A 15740-nucleotide genomic window follows, 5' to 3' on the forward strand; every position below is an offset into this window, starting at 1 on the left:
AGTCTTAGGGTCAGATGCACAAGTTGAAGGATCTTTCAGAACAAGGGAACTCAAAACTAACTAACTAACTAACTAACTAACTAACTAACTAACTAACTATTTATATATATATATGTACTAAGTGCAGGGCTGTGATGTTCCTCTCCTTAAAAATAAACCCAGAGAAGGCCACTCAGCTTTTAAAATTTTTGGTGAAAAAATCTAATTAATTCAACTCTGATGCCTCTGAGACCCCTGGTTCTAATTTCCCACTCAAGATGTATCACTTTGCTCTGGGTCATGTAGTCAGTGATGCAAAGTTTTGTTACATAAAACACAGAGTCACCACGATCCTGTGCCCTGGGCTTCCTAGCGAAGAAGAAGCTAGTGAGCCTCAGTGACTAAGGGAATAGTGAAGTGTAAAAAGGATGCCAAACGAAGAGAGTGTGTTTACTGGAACATGTGAGAATGCAGCCTCATTGCTACACAAAGAGAGCAAGAAAGATCAGGATTGTCTCAGCCACACAGTGCTGAAGGGTAGCCACAGGACTAGGGGGATGTTTAAGGACACTGCAGGACGTAGTTATATTGTAGGAGTGATTCTGCCACAATTTGGCTGACCTCATTTGCTCATTAACTAGTCACCAAATACTTATGTGTTTACTAAGTGCGAGTCATTATCGTAGAAGCTGGAGAAACCATGGTGAATGTGCCATTTGGCTACTGAACACTTGAAACATGGCTAGTACAATGGAGGGACTTTCATTTTAATGAATTAAAATGTAAGTTTTAAATAGACACACATGGCTGGTGGCGACCATATTGGCTAGTTTAGCTTTATTGTTTTTTTAAAATAAATCTTTATTGTTCAGATTATTACAAATGTTCCTCATTCCCCCCCACCCCTTCACTGCTCCCCTCCACCAGGTTCCCACCCCCCCTCTGGCCTTTCCCCATCCCCCATTGTCCTCATCCATAGGTGCACAGTTTATGTTCAGTCTCTTCCCTCACCCCCCATTGCCCTTTTCCCTGAAAATCATAAGTTCACTCCCCTTCCATACCTCTGATTCTATTATATTCACCAGTTAATTTTGTTCATCTGATTTTTTTTAATTTCCTTGGTTTTTAGATTCACTTATTGATAGTTACTTGTTTGTTGTTCATACTTTTTATCTTTATTTTCTTTCTCTTCCGAAAGAATCCCCTTCAGCAATTCATATAATTCTGGTTTGGCAGTGATTTACTCCTTTAGCTTTTTTTTATTTGTGAAGCTCTTTATCTGGCCTTCGATTCTGAGTGATAGCTTTGTTGGGTAGATTATTTTTGGCTGTAGGTTCTTGCTATTCATCACCTTGAATATTTCTTGCCATTCCCATCTGGCCTGCATGGTTTTTGTTGAGAAATCAGCTGACAATCATATGGGTACTCTTTTATAGGTAACTATCTGCTTTTCTCTTGCTGCTTTTAATATTCTTTCTTTATCTTTTGCTCTTGGAATTTTAATTATGGTGTGTCTTGGTGTGGCCCTCTTTGGATTCCTTTAGTTTGGGGTTCTGTGCGCTTCCTGGACTTGTAAGTCTAATTCTTTCACCAGGTGGGGGAAGTTTTCTGTCACTATTTCTTTCAGTATGTTTTCAGTATCTTGCTCTCTCTCATCTTCTGGGACTCCCATAATTTTGATGTTGGTTCGCTTGAAATTGTCCCAGAGGTTTCTTACATTATCTTCAACTTTCTGGATTCTCTTGTCTTCTTGCTTCTGTGGAGGAGTGTCTTCTGGCTCTTTATGTTCCAAATCTTTGACTTGATTCTTGTGATCTTCCATTCTTTTAGGACTCTGTATAATATTTTTTATTTCAGACAATGTATTCTTTATTTCTTGTTGATCCCTTATTATTTCTAGTTGATCCCTTTTTACATCCTCATAGGTCTCATTTGTTTTATCAGCCTTTTCTAGGAAATCCTTGAAAAACCTTATAAGCATGGTTTTGAACTCTATATCCAGTCGCTTTTTGTCCTCCATTTCTTTCGTTTGTGATCTGTTTTCTTGTCTCAGCATTTTCGCTGCTTCCCTGAATTGGTAGCCTTAAAAGTCTCTGTGTTCAGCTTGGATAGGGTGGAGTTTCAGGGTGGAGCCTACAGCCTTGGCTTCCATCAGCTCCACCCTATGAGGCTCTTGAGTCTCAGTGTTCCTCAGTGTCCTTTGGTACTCGCTGCAAGCACCTCTGAGAGAAAGGTGGCCTCAAGTTTTGCCTGCTACAAAACAGTCTAGGCTCTCCCCTAATGAGCCCAGAACTGGGGTTCAGTTCAGTTGGAAGTGGGGTTGGAAGTGGGGCTCAGCACAGTCCGGAGCTTTTGTCTCCTTCCCACTAGGGCAATCCAGTGGCACAGTCAACTGTCCGTTCTCTGTGCACAATATGCCCGCCTCCAGGACTTCCTTTCGCCTCTCCCCTGGGTTTCTGCCTTACAGCCCAGGCTCCCTCTGGATGAGCCTGGGTCTCCAGGGTCTGGCCTAGAACTGAGGTTCAGTGCAGTCGAAACTGGGGCTCAGCACAGTCCGGAGCTTTTGTCTCCTTCCCCCTAGGGCAATCTAGCAGCAGAGTCAACGGTCCGTCCTCTGTGCGTAATGTGCGTGCCTCCGGGGGCTCTGCCTTTTGCCGCTCCCCTGAGATTTCGCCTAACAGCCCAGGCTCCCTCTGTATGAGCCTGGGTCCCCAAGGTCTGGCCTAGAACTGGGGTTCAGTGCTGTCAGATCTGGGGTTCAGCACAGTCCGGAGCTTTTATCTCCATCCCTCTAGGGAACGCCAGCCAGGCACTCAGCCTCCCCCTCCTCTCCGGCTCCATCCTCTTTGTGTGCACAACATGTCTCTGTACCTTAGGCTTTTACAGCTCCTCTGATTTTCCTTCTGGTTTTCTCTTTACTTCTTGGTGTAGAATTTCCAGTCAGTTGACTTTCCTGTAGTTCTGGGTAATGTCCATTTTGTATTTTAGTTGTATTTTATTGAAATTGTTGTGTGAGGCTGCAGTTAGGTGTTTACCTATGCCGCCATCTTGGTTTCTCTCAATATTGGCTAGTTTAGTTTTAGAATACGTGGGGCCACAAGAGATTCTAGGTAGGTAAGTGATGCAATTAGATGTATGTTTAACGATTCCTCAAGTGGAAGAATCATTAATATGGAGCAGTATCTCTGCAATACTAGGACCATCAGTCAAGTAAGAAAAAAAATTTATTGATTAATTTCTGCATGGACCAGCCTTAGAAATAAAACAACAGTAATCCTGGGGGTGGAGGGTGCTCATCACACAGGCTTTCCTAGCATGGATACTCATGGGATCAGAATGAATGCTGCTTTAAAACCTCTACTTTAGCAATAGTATTAGCAGCTTTTGTATTATGATATGACAACAAAAGGATCACAAATAAGACACTGTTTTAGTAAGGCTCCCCTCTTTCCTTAGGTTATTCTGCTGCGTTTCTGTAAGATTTCTGAAATTTTGTCTATATATTAAGAATGCAATCATTAAAAAACCCCACCCTGGCTCATTTATCTTTCACTAGCTAAGTTGCAAATGATGTGGCAGCTAACAGGGAAATCGTAAATCTTTCATTAGCACAGGGTGGTCTCCAGAGAAACTGACTTCAACACACAGCTTGGATATGTTCCAAGCTAGGAAAGATATCTTCCAACATTGCTAAAAACAAAAGTAGTCCTTTTAGCTAGCAAAGGGCTATCTTGTTTGGCCAGGGGGAGAGGGGGGGTGAGACTTGGGCTGCTGGTTGGGGGCTAAGCATCTGCTACTCCATGTGGATTCACCCCCACTCCCCTGCCCCCTAAAGTCTGTCTTGTTTTCCCAGTTGATCTAGTTCAGGATTTCATGAGGGGTTTAGCTCCTCTAGAGAAGATATAACCCCAAGGAGGAGTCCTGAATACCCATCTTACTAGCGCTTCCCACCCCCACCACCCTTGGCTGGCCCAGGGTTAGCCAACAGTTCAAATTCAGATTTGTTCCATTGGAAAGTTATAAGCACTATGACAAGTCATAGTGCTTATAACTTTCCAATGGAACAAATCTGGATTTGTTGTTTTTTGTTGTTTTTTCTCTCCATCCTTTTCTTACAAGGCTGAGGACTTACCCAGACTTCCTTTGACTACACCAAGCCCCCGGCAGAACTAGGTGAATTTCTGGACACACATGGGATGGTCAGGAGCAAGCAGAGGTGTACATTTTCCAGGTTCTTTGCTGAGGTGAGCTGGGCTTTGGACACCTTGTATACACCCCTCCACTTCCCACACTTAAAAGCATCTTGTCTTGGAATCTGGTGGGGAAAGATACCAAGTCACCACAAGAGGGCAGCAAATGACTTCCAAGTCTAGCTTTGTTTCTCTTCCACAGAGCTTCTATTTAGGCAAGAAATAAACACTTGATGCGGATGGGAGGAATGGGATCTGGGTTTCATTCCCCTGTGCAGCTTTCTGGTGCACAATTCCCAGGTATCCTTGTTAGCACTGCTTATCGCTGGAGTGTGGCAAGTCTTGGCTGGTGGCTCCGAGGCCCAGGCTTGTGGGATGAGGAGGCCTGCAGGGATTAGGCCTTCTCTCCTTTCAGGGTCAGGATTTGTTTCTGAGGAGAGGAACATCCCAGCCCTGCATTTTACTTTTATAAAAATAAAAATTCAAGAAAATATATATTTGTTTCAACTTCCCCTGTTCAGAAAGATTCTTCAGGTTGCACCTCTAACCAAATCAGCAAATGCTGTGCAGTTGCCAATTTTCGGACCCGGAAGACTGACCATGGTTGGGGTGCCTCCAGGGCAGAGACTTTCTCTCGCTGGTGAGGAAGGCAATGGATGACTCCTGTGTTCCCACGGATTGAGGCGCACATAGGCCTCGGCTCCACGGTGAGGCTGGCCCTAATGTGGGGTCATCTGATCACCTTTCTGTGCCCCTTTCTCTTGTGGGAGGGGATTTTTATGGCTTCCAACTCAAATCATCAAATGTTTATTAAACACCTCCACTAGCAAGCAGATGCTCAAATGACCATCAGATGGCACTAATAACAATAATTTATTAATTAAGTGTGTATGCTCAGCTCATTTCCTGAGTCCTGTAAATGACCCTTTGAATTAGCTACGATTCCCAATTTGCAGATGAAGAAATCGAGGCTGGGAGAAGTTAAGTAATTTTTTCACTCCGTCAAGGGAGAGGAACAGGAAGAGAAAACCAGGCTTGGCTAACTCTAGGACCTGGACTGTGCTGTTACATTGGTTTTCTTCCAAAAAGGCCTTTAGTCTCAAAGACCTTGCAGTAGTTTTCCAACATGGGTGCACATCAGAATCACATAGGGAGCTTTACAAAACCCCACACCAGGGGCTTTTCCCCAGGCCAGCTAAAGCAATATGTGTGTGTGTGTGTGTGTGTGTGTGTGTGTGTGTGTGTGTTTGGGGATATGGTGCTGTCCTGGGCATTGACATTTTAGAAAGCCCTCCAGGTGATTCCTCTGGGCAGCCAGAGCTGAGGGTCCCTGCTGTTGAGGAGGAGAAGGGATGCATGATGTGAAGTCCAAGCACCAAAATGAAGAGAGGAGTGCACTGGCTTTGGGTGGGATCACCTGTCAGTGCTGCTCGCCCACTCCAGCATCTGATAGTTGACCATTCCCGGCACACTGAGCACCTCTGTGCCTCTGTGCAGAAGGTGCTCCCACTTGATAGCAGTTATCACTAACATTTGTTGAGTGCTTTCCCTTTGTGGGTAGTTTTAATTTTCACCGATATGAACTCTTTATCTTCACAACCATCTAATGCAGTGGGTGCTATGTTTTCATCAAGTCTAAGAGGCTATGGATTCTACGATGCATCATCATTTTACATATGTTAAGAAATAAAGAAAAAAAATCACTACCAACTAATTGTGATTTTTTTCCCTATCCCCACTCCAGATGTTAAAATGTAAGAAACCATACATCTTAAAATGAATAAAGTACAGTGGTGTCATTTACACTTACAGACGAGGAAACAGAAGCAAAGAAAGCTTAAGTAATGTGTCCGAGATCACTCAGCTAGGAGCCATTATGAGCAGTTACTGTGCCATCAATATTCTTCCTAAACATAATTTTTAATGGCAGCATTAAGTTTCATATAAATACACTCTAATTGCTTTAATTACTCCTCCAATTTTAGTTGATTATATCTTGATGTAGGTTTTTATATGTGACTTTTCCCAGGGCATTGCCAACCATACACTGTGTGCTGAGTATTTTACAGCCAATAATTCTGCTAAGTTATCCCCACTGATTCTCCATGTGTCTTATGTGGAGTAGATGCTGGGACATGGCAGGCCTCTTGTAGAGCTTTCTCTTTTTGCGCTGCTTTATGTTGAGCTATGTGGGTGGTGGGATGCTGACTGGCTGCACTTGGCTGGTTTTATCACCCATCATCTCCCAACCATCGGCTCAAATCAGGCCTTTCCTCTGCCTCTCCCAGCTGCTCTCGGAGACCTAATGGCCAATGGTTGCAGAGTAAATCAGTCTGCAGTGTGTTGCTTTTCCTTCAGCTTTGGGAAGTGAGTGGAATTTTATGACCCGAGATGTGAGCACATTGGGTGATCAGGAAAAAGTTACTGGGGCTTTTTGATTCTGGGAGATCCAACCCTTTTCATTGCAAACACCCATTGACACCTATGCAGAATAGAACCAGAGGAAAGATTGAGACTAAAATCAGAATCAGGATCACAAAGAAAAACTTTAGGAATAGTAACAAAAAGAGGAAGGACTCAATAGAGCCTAGTAGGTTTAGACATATGGAGGGGATAAGGTAGCACAGGCTTCTCAAACTTTATGTGCAAGGAAATGACATAGAGGTCCCGATAAAATGCAGATTCCTATTTAGAAATGTAGGGTGGGCTCTGAAAGTCTGCAATTCTAACAAGTCCCCAGGCGTTGCTGATGCTGCCTGTCCAAGGAAGATCAAATGAAAAGGAGCAAAAAGACAAATTTTCAGGATGAAGAAAAACAGGTGAGGCTTTTAGGTGATGCAAATATTAAATAAGTCACTTTTCTCTGAGTGGCCCTACCAACATTTCTCTAGCAGGTCTACGGAGGGTGGTGAGGTAATGCCCTTCCAGAAGGCAGTTGTGTGGGAAGGAAATATCCCAAGTTAGCCTGTTTATTTGGTGCAATTTGGCAAGATGAATTCAGATGTTTTCTAAAATATTGTCCGTTCAACACTTCCCTTCTCCCCATGCATTGGAATTCTATTTTTCTAGCATGACTTGTAAAATGGTCTCAGAGATTCATTCTTTGGGTGGGGAGGGGGGAGTGGGGAAGGTGGGGATGGGAGAGGGAATTTGTTAATTTTGAAACTGCTTCGAGATTATGGACAGGTGCTATGATAGCCCAATTTTCATTCAAAGATCAAGGTGATGTTTGAAGACTTTGGATGGTCAATGAAACTGAGAAATACTTGGAAAAAATTATCTAAAGACTATTTCTCACTTATTCTCATTTTTTCTTACATGGCAAGACTTTTATTTTCTCTGTTCAATATGGTGACCATCCTACATAGTGAGAAATTACTTCTGATCCCAATAAAATCCTATTAATCCTAGGGGCACTCGATCCTGGCTGACTAAGGGGGAGATTATACCCAAGAAACCAATGTAGCTGTATGGAGGCCCATGTCTCCATCTCATCTGAGATAGATGGACCCAGGACCACCATTGCTTCCATGGTGAGAACTGTATACAGACCGTAATGGGAGGTTAACACCTCTGTAGATTTATGACTCCCAGCCAACCCCAGACACTGTTCAGATAGACAATATCTCCTTTTATCATATCCCTTCTGACCTAACCTGGGAAATTGCAGTCAGGTTCCAAATAAATGATACCACTCAAGTTCCATTGATGCTTTTTGTATCATAACGCTTATTTCAGGTGAACACTCCCACACTCTATGAAACAGTGTCGTGTCTTTATTTGTGTAGGAACTGTTGATTTGTAATACTAATTTTCCAGATAATTGTTTTCCTGGGTCTTGTATTGCTGCAAACCACTCCCTGGAAAGCTAATATTGTATCTTCTCCTTCTTTTAAAGTGGCCCAGTGTAGATAAGGAAACATGATTTCAGATTCTTATCCAGAGCCTATGCAAACCACTTTGGTTTAGAAAATTGGTCTGTAAATCTTACAAGGGCAGGGATTTTCTTGGGCACTTACATGGTTTTAGGTGGATCAGAAATATTGATGCAGTCTGTCCTTAGAATTATAGCATCGCCTGGAAGCCCGCCCATAATTGCAAAAACCGGGCGGTGTTATGAGATGGGAAGGAGAGGTCCTTGGTTGTTTTGAACCCCGAAAAGGATGTTTGTTTCATTTCCATGCTAGCTGAAAGGCTCGTCTTCTCCCATGGTAAAGCTTAGTAGGTCCTCACCAGCCTTGATAGAAACAGTTTACCTGCTCCCCAGGGGCCTCAGGTAAAGGCCGCCAGGTTGGGGTGATGCTGTGTCTGCCTGGTCTTAGGACACTGAGCTGTGTGTGATACTGTGTGTGGCAGCCGGTTACAGAGAAGGTAGCGGTGGGGTACTGTACAGGATGCTGTGCCTGACTTGTCGGGCCTAAACAGCGATAACTGATGGCGTTTATTGTCTGCTTGGGCTCTGTGAGGACATCGCATCGTTTAACTCCTTCCACAGCCCTGCGAGATGGGCAGCACCATTTCCGTTTCCCAGCGGAGAAACCACAGCTTACAGAGGAGAGACCACCTACTAAGTTCAGCCAGGACGACAATAGAAGGACCTGCCGACACAGCTAGCTCTCATAGCGGCAGAGAGTTCATCAGATTGGTCTCTCCTTCCAGCCTCACCCATCTCTTTAGCCTCTTTTTCCTAGCCCCAGCCCTGCTTTTCCCATTTGGGTATATGGGAAGGATATGAGGGAAAGAAGGAGAAGGAACAGAAAAAGAAGGCTACATTAGAGCTTCACATTAGGAAAAGGACTGTGCAGACTCAGAAAGTGCAGGTGAATGGAAAAAGGGTGCTCGGTTTCGATCCTCTGGGCTAGGGGTGTCGAACTCAATCAGAGAAGGGGCCAAAATCTAAAATCCAGCCTAAATCGCGGGCCGAATGGTTTACTGAACAGTCATAAACTGTCATTGTGATGGAAACGCAGCGGAGTGCAGTGATGACAGCGCGGTGCGGGCCACATTGCAAGGCCTGGCGGGACGGATTTGGCCCGCGGACCTTGTGTTTGACACATGTGCGGCCCTCACACACATGGGTGGTGTTTTATTTTTTTTTATTTTTTTTTATTTTTTATTGAAAGAGACTAGAGCTGTCCAGATAAATTCTTATTTGAAAAATGTAGAGGGTGTGGCGGAAGACAAGCTCTCTGGGACGTACTCTTTCAGGCATCATGCCCGCACCATGGGTGCGCTGGTGTGGAAGGTACAGGAACCTTCCTGGTGTGGGGGAAGCAGCTCTATTCTTTAAAGACAGGCCAGGGGCTGCTGTGCTATGAAGGATCAGAATTCAGAGAGGTGTTTTTCCCAGGACAGTGAGTCAGCCTTTGGGAGAAGCGCCTCCTTTCAGGATGGGGCTTCACAGCTCTGTGGGATGGGGCACCACGGACCCTGGTTCTGGAGAGGCAAGTCTTTCTTCCGGAATCCTCCATGGAGGCTCTGGGTTTGCAAGGCAGCTGCCTCTGTTCTTTGAAACGGGGGTTATTTGCTAAGCAAAGGCAGCACCATCTCATCTTGCTGATGCTTCCAGCAAACATCAGTAGCAAATGATCCTCTTAAGCAAGTGCAAGTGGCTGGAGGCAATGCTGGGGGCTAAAAATACTGAATGGACTGAAACCAAAACAACTGCTCAACCTCAATGCCAGGCAGCGGAGGCCCCTTCAGAATACTGATGTGGGGCAGGCGCCTCGGAACCAGCAGGCTGATGAGCAGCAGAAGCAAACTGCTCACATGCTGGGGCACCGAGTCAGGGCTTCGGCTCTCCTGCTTTGTCTTTCTGGTTAGAGACAGACTCAGCCGCTGAGGCCAACATGGGTCTGAGCTGGAAAGGGAAGCCTTACTCCTGTGAGTCTGATGGACCACTGCCCATGCCTTTCAATGGATGGCACAAGCTCTGCTAATCAAGTGAATGGTCTATGCTTTGATTTTGGAAAAGAAAACCCTTGCATATTTTTTACATCATCCTTGCCAATCTATTTAAAAAAATATTCTTATTGATTTCAGAGAGGACAGGAGAGCGATAGAGAGATAGAAACATCAATGATGAGAGAGAATCATTGATCAGCTGGTTCTTGCATGCCCCCTAATGAGAATCAAGCCTACAACCCAGGCATGTGCCCTTGGCCAGAATCAAACCTGGGACCCTTCAGTCCTCAGGCCGACACGCTATCCATTAAGCCAAACAGGCTAGGCTCAATCTTGACATTCTTGTCAGCAGTTTGTTCTAAATCACAGGGATTCCCTTTCCTGATGGAAGACTGGGATGGGACTTTTTGCATGGGAATTATGTAAGGGGATGCTGATGGCTGGTGGCCTTGTGTTACTAGCTTATTAGTACCATGAGGTTCCTCGTGTAATTGGGTCACATCAAAGTGGGGCCACATGAGATTCAAGCTTCTTAACCATGGAGCTATTGTTCTGCATAGAGGAGGTGTTTTCACTACTGTTGGAATGGTTGATGGGATTTGATGTTTGCGTTTTTTTCTGGAATCCCAAGTCTTCTCTCTTTACCAGAGTCATTAGGGTCCTGTTTGCTTCCCAAGTTATCCCATTTCCAGCCATTGTTGTCTCCTTTCCCAGGGCTGAGCCTTCCTGCACAGCTGTAGTCTTAGCTCTGTCCTGGGCTCAAGGACTAGTCCCATTTCCAGGTAGGAGGGGCTTAAGGAGTTACAAACTGCAGCATCAAGTGGCCTTTGGTGCTAGAACAGTCTTGACCTCATGTCCCAGTTCTGACAGTTGAAGTTGTGTGCCAATCCTGAGCCATCTCACTCCGTGTCGTAAGTCTGAAAAATTGAGCTTCTGTCTAGTTCTCAAGACTCAATTGTTTTCTCATTGGTGAGTTTAGTTTTTGTGCTATTTTCCTGTTATAAATTCTTGTTTCAACCATCTTCCTTTTATTTTGGTGTCTCACAGATGGAGGCTCTACTCTACTTACATTTCCCATGTTCTCTGTCCCTGAATACCTGCCACCTACTGATAGGTATCTCTGATGCAAATGGCTGCTGAATTTCTCATCTGTCCTCATGTCCCCTGATTTGCTGCCTTTAGAAGTAACATGCTATCTCTTTTTAGATCCTGACTCTAAATGGCTGTTCATCCACCCTCCACTCACCTATCCATCCACTCACACATCCATCTGTCCATCCGTCTATCTGTCTGTCCATTCATCCATCCACCCATCCACCTACCCATTCATCTTTCCTTCCAGGAGTTACTGAGTACCTATATGTGCCAGGCATTGTCTCCTGTGACTGTACCCTTAGAGACCATTTTGCACCTGGGAGGTTGTGTTTCCTTCCAGCACTTATAACCATGTCTATCACTCAACTCCACAGAGTGAATCCAGGCACAGGTCATTCTTTCCTGATGTTAGGTCCTTCTAGCTGCTCTACCTAGTTGTACTTTATTGAGATTTCTTATTTGCCTGCATGCAAGAGAATATTCAATTCAATTTTTTCATTTTTTCTTTTATGACTCTGATCACCATTAGTTTAACATTTTAAATTCAGTTATTAACTTCATGGTATTCCTTGGACAGTGTTTATGAGACTCAGGATCTGCTCAGTGCAAACATGATTCTATTGTTCCAAATATATTCAAAGTCCTTCCAAGTTGTATAGTTAAGTTCATAGTAATTCCACTCCTGCTTTTGTCTTGGTAAATTTCAATGTTGTATTCTTCTGAGAACTTTCGCACCATGCTGTAAAAAAAACCTCACATTTTTAAGACACTTATGAATGGAGAAGTCATGGTGGCAGAGAAAAAATGTCTTGCCAACATAGGCAACCTCTGAGAGTGACCGGACAAGAGAGAAAGCCTTTTATACCCCCTCTTCAGAACTCAATAGGTGATTATTGTTCTGCTTTGCAAATAATTGTTTAACATGATTTCCTTTGAAGTAGAACAATTGTTCTGCAAAACAGTAAAATGGTAGAAAAGAGTGAAATAATTAAAAAAACATAAAATATTATTTGATTTAAAAGGCATTGAATAATCTGAAAATATGGTAAAAGAAAATTTTTTTTTTACTTAAAAATTAGTGGTATGTATGGGGGGTGGGACAGGAGGCGAGAGGTCAATGGGGGAAAAAGGAGACATATGTAATACTTTCAACAATAAAGAATTTAAATAATAAAAAAAGTAGTGGCAAGTATATTATAGAAAGTTATTACAAAAGCAAGTGCTAACTGCAAATTAAGTGCTCAACTCAGTGAACTGGTAGAATGCATGAACATCGCAGGACTGGGGGTTGGTCCATCTGAGGAAGATTGTTGGACTCTGGGAGCTGCTCTCTGGGAGGTCGGAAGTCCCAGCATTCGGGTGGTGACATTTAAAGACAAGAGGATGCCACTGGAATCCCGGACACTTTCATTTAAGCGTCCAGACAGTGTGTTCTGAGCGAGCACTTGAATAGTTCCTCTGGGCAAAGTCCTTAAATGTGGTGGCTGAAAGCCAGGCCTATTATCTCCACAGTCCTCCTCCTCTCAACTCTATAACAATCCACTGGATTCCCAAATGAAATGTTTCTCTCCCGCCAGAGTCTTTGATCTGGTGTGTCAGCGTCACATCGGATTGCGTCACCTGCTCTCTTGTCTCCTTGCAATATCATCTTACTCTGTTTCTTCTGAACTGCATGTCCCTTCACATTTGGATGATCGTTTGAAAACGCTGCCTCAACATTTTCCCTATTGTATCATATGTCTTATGCTTCCATCTTTGTTGGAAATGAGAACACAGTTAAAAGAAACCCAAACATTTTATTTAACAAGATAGGACGGAAACCTTGCTCGGCGCACCTCGCACTGGAGTACAGATACCCTTCAACAAAAAAGGACTTTTTAAAAAGTATTGCATATAATTCATTCAAAGTATTAAATTTAAAGTTCAGAAAATTCTACGTCTGCATAGACTTTGGTTGGTTCATTTTCTGCTTTTTTTTGAAAATTGTTAAGACCTACCTGCTAAATTATATGGATCCCTCTGCTCTTTATTACAACATGGTATATATTACTTATTATGGAATAGTATTACAGTCTGTTATAGGTTACTCAAGCATGATCATAATCATCTGGACCCTCATCAAATTTATATTATAATAGGTCCTGCTTACTAAGCACATCTATATATATATATATAAGCCTAACTCATTGGCCAACCAGCCAACTGTTTGACCATCCAACTGGTAGCTATGATGCGCACTGACCACCAGGAGGCAGACACTCAATGCAGAAGCTGCCAAATTGGCAGTTGCAGTTCTCTGGTGTTGCACCTGGGAGCCCAATTCCAGGGTACATCACCTGAGAACCACTCTCTTGCAATCTGGGATCCCTCAGGGGATGTTGGCGAGTTTTGGTCCAATCCCCACAGGCCAGGCTGAGGGACCCTACCAGTGCATGAATCTGTGCACTGGGCCTCTAGTATTATATAAAATAGCTTTCAAATGGGTGCACCTCAGAATTACCTAAGGTAATTAAAAAAAAAACCCCACTGCTCAGACCACACCCCCAGATCAACAAAATGAGCATCTCAGGGTGAGATCTGGTCACCAGGATTTTGTAAAGTTCCTTGGCAAGGTGCACTCAGGTTTGAGAACCAGAGCTGGAAAGCCTTGCTACTCCAAGGCTGGTCAGTGTACCAGCAATATTGGTATCAACTGCAAGTTTGTTGGGACTCTTAGGCCCCATTCCAGACTTACTGAATCAGAATCTGCATTTTCTCAGGATTCCAAGATGCTTCCAGATGTGCTTTAAAATTTTGGAAGCACCAATGGACGCTCTGCTAAGTCTCTCGAGACCTTCAGTCATTAACAATTTATTACCCTCTGCAATGTGCTGGGCTCTGTGCACAGCTTAAATTCATCACTGCCTGGCCAAGTGGTATTTGAGCATTATTTTATGAGGAAATTGAGGCTTGGGCAGGCTAACTATATCAAAAGGGTTCAGCCAGGATTTGTATCCTGGCCTCCATTACTCTAACACTCACCCTTTTCCCACAACACCAAACTGTTTCTAAGTAAGTTCTCAGATATTTTCTACAGTTGGCCAAATAAACAATGCTTCCTAAATATTTACTCTATTAATAACATCTTTAATCTGTTAAAAAAAAAAAAAAGAACACAATTAAAAGTAAGCTTGCCTAGTGGCACATGTCATTCCCGACAGAGAAACATAGTAAGGTGGAGGGATGTTCGTTAGTTACCAATGCAGAAAGCAAAGGTAGGACAAAAATATTCCTTTTTCCTTAAGAGTGAGTTTTAGGGGAAACACTGAATATTCATTTTAAAGAGGAAATACCTTCAGTTAGTTGTATAGGGATGATAGTGTACCTGACTTCAGGTAACTGGTCTGGAGGAAGCAAAATTGCCTGTGGGGTAGCTGCCCGTAATTCAACTTACCGTACATTCTTGTCATCTCGCTCAGCTGTTTGCCTCAAGGGCATCATTCTAGGGCTGCTTGTTGGAAGATTTTGTGTGAGCAAATTCACAGGGACGCCAGTAGCTAGGATGTGAGGGATATTTGAGATGACTGGAAATGTGCTCAGCAGTGTATATTGTATGTACAGATATTATTTCAACTAAATAATAATAATGATCTGCCACTGTAATTCTTGCTCACAAATCCAACTCTTGGCTATCTTGTGTCAGTTTCCTTCCCAAATTAGAGATGATTTTTAGTGGAACATTTCTAAGATATATTAGACATAATAAAATGGAATAGGTAAAATAAACCCTATCTTTCTGCTTAATTATAAGCATTTTTTCCTGTCTTTAAAAATCATAAACATACAACAGCTTTTCAAAATTATTGTTTGACATTTTGATCTATGGCTACTTCTTACTTTTTGTCACCACGGTCATACTTCGGCCGACTCACTTTTTTCTATTTTATGTGAACCCCTTTCTCCCATAAAGCTTTGTTCATAATTTAGATTAATTTCATCAGGATGTGCTTCCTAAGTGAAGACAGTGACTTAGAGAGTATGAACATTAAAATCAGAACGGGAATGTACTAATTCACAATGAAAAGGATAATTATAAAAAACGCCACTCATCAACACATTCTATCCTTGTCCCGGTACATACTGTAGAGCTGTTTCCAGAAAGTTTATACACATGCTCAGCTGGACCCCTGGGCAGCTGTGATGAGGGTCAGTGTGCTGGGGCAGCCATCTGAATGGAGCAGAGCTGATACCCTGGGGAGTTAACTTCTGAGCTCTGTGATGTTGATGGCTACTTCTGATAGCTGTTTTCTGAATAATAAATAAATAAATAAATAAGTAAATAAGTAAATAAATACATAAATAAATAAATATAAAATTTAAAAATCAAGTTACAATATTTAGCTAAAACAAGAATTCCAAGAGGATGGACCAGGCCACAGGCACAACTAGATCTGGTGGACCCGTTGCTGTCATTAGAACGCTGTCTCCTTTCTCAGATCTTGTTTATTTAGGTTCATTGAACTTAGGTAGTCCTCATAAATAACAACCTGGTGTCATAGACATAAAGTCCTCTTGCTCTATATCCAGACCAAT

This window comes from Pipistrellus kuhlii, unplaced genomic scaffold, assembly GCF_014108245.1.
Source record: "Pipistrellus kuhlii isolate mPipKuh1 unplaced genomic scaffold, mPipKuh1.p scaffold_m20_p_5, whole genome shotgun sequence".
NCBI classification, from domain to species: domain Eukaryota; kingdom Metazoa; phylum Chordata; class Mammalia; order Chiroptera; family Vespertilionidae; genus Pipistrellus; species Pipistrellus kuhlii.